Source organism: Odontomachus brunneus, unplaced genomic scaffold, assembly GCF_010583005.1.
Source record: "Odontomachus brunneus isolate Ranch 3 - 2012 unplaced genomic scaffold, Obru_v1 Obru_scaffold_094, whole genome shotgun sequence".
NCBI lineage: Eukaryota > Metazoa > Arthropoda > Insecta > Hymenoptera > Formicidae > Odontomachus > Odontomachus brunneus.
Genome location: NW_022639544.1, coordinates 876,115 through 877,899, shown reverse-complemented (window position 1 = coordinate 877,899; position 1,785 = coordinate 876,115). Strand labels below are relative to the sequence as shown.

The following is a 1,785-nucleotide window of genomic DNA, read 5'->3' as shown; positions in this document are numbered from 1 at the left end:
GTTGTAGCAATGTTGCTGCAAACTTCTGTGCTGTATGGGATATGTTATCATAAATTGTCAAATATATCTCATAAATATTATATAATTTATTTCAAGTTTCTCTCTACAATTACTTGCGATTCCTTTTGGGGTTATTTCAAATAATATTCAATAAAAAACTAAATTACTTTAAATAAAAATGACGCTCGTTTTCTTGCATCTTGCGTCGTCCATGAAATAAACGGAAAGAGATCGGAATTGGAACCGATGATGTTATATATGTAGCCGTATGATGGCGTTAAGGTTCGTTTATGATGGCCGTAATCCATTAACTTATGTCGGAACCGTAAAATATTTAATAAAAGTTTTTGTTTCAGTTTTTGTTTTCTGGACAATAAAAGTACCGGTATAATTTAAATTATAGTTCTTTACGGTTCTTCCGGTTTTATAGGGTTTACAAAATTTCGGTACGGTTTACGATTCCGACAAAAAATATCGATTTTCATATGGTTTTTGGTTCCGAAGGATATTATAGAGAAATATTCTCAGTATATTACATATAATTGCAGTACATTAAGTATAAGAATGAAAATAAATTTCTATATTATAAATATATCTTGTAAATATATAAAAATGATATACTATAAAGATATTATGCAAATATTCTCAGTATATTATGTACGATTACAGTATATGAATGGAATATTCGAATGATATCATGTTCCGTTAGGGATATACTAAAATAGGGGTGTATATCAGTTGGACACGGGGCAATTGGACACAGTCCAATCACAAGTCGCTGTTCCAAGGACCCTACAAATGTCTCTAATCACACGGTGCTGTGATTGGCTGTGTCCAAATGCACCGTGTCCAAGTGCACCGCTCCCCTAAAATACTGAAAAGATTAGCAAGACCCCTACACAAGGTATAAATTGCATACAAAAACAACATATGCTTAACACCATGCGAGATACATTTTTCTATTTTTTAGAATCATTTATTTTTCAAATTTATTTTTATCAAGCCGGAGGGCGAAGCCTCTCCCGAACTTCCTTGACTGGGGGCTACGCCCCCTGGACTCCCAGTTCATTTGAAAATGTTTAAATAATGCTAATGTTTCAATAATATTTCGTTACTCATGCATGTTCAAATATATTTCTAATTCACGCACTGTTTGTATGTGCATATGGCTATGCATATACATGTCACTATTTGTCGTCAGTGTGATAGTTTTCATAACTTTAACAGTGATCAACTTTTTCAATTAATATCTCGCTTCGCAGTAGAGAGCGACGATTTTTTCAAACAGAAAAGTTGTTTGCCTTTAAAAAAACGTATCGACTTATTTGCCGATTTGTATTTTTTGCCGATATTGGAGGTGATGTGTGTAAACTGAATAATTACCTATATTACTACCTAAATAGCACAAAACAATCCTATGAGTATTTTAAGAATATTCTTCAAGAATATTTGGAATATTCCATAGGACATTCGTATATATTCATTGTGTATTCGTAGAACATTCGAATGGCATTAATTTAAATATTCTCAGAATGTGAATAGAATAATCTACCGAATATTCTATATATTAAGTTATGAATGTTTATAAAAGATTCCGAAAGAATATATGAACAGAACGTTTGTATTTATAAAAATATAAACATTTCTTCTCTTTTCCTTTTTCTTAAATTTTCCACTTTATTGTTTCACACGCTACTTAATTCAATTTAAATTATGCTTCAAAAATTTGCTTACCATGCTGGGATTCAAACTTAAGACCTCTGCTTCTTGGGTTGTTCACCTTAC

At 31.6% G+C, this 1,785-nt stretch overlaps 2 protein-coding genes across 2 annotated transcripts in view; both read right to left on the bottom strand.

Moving 5' to 3' along the window:
• LOC116848378 overlaps positions 1 to 1,775 on the bottom strand; it is a 28,935-nt gene extending 27,160 nt beyond the window's left edge. Inside the window, exon 1 of the mRNA XM_032824381.1 lies at positions 1,735 to 1,775. The gene's annotated coding sequence lies outside the window, so the exon portion shown is untranslated. The remainder of the gene's footprint in view (positions 1 to 1,734) is intronic.
• The window catches only part of LOC116848377 (plancitoxin-1), a 476,759-nt gene that overhangs the window by 471,826 nt on the left and 3,148 nt on the right, over positions 1 to 1,785 (bottom strand). The gene's annotated exons all lie outside the window — the stretch shown is intronic.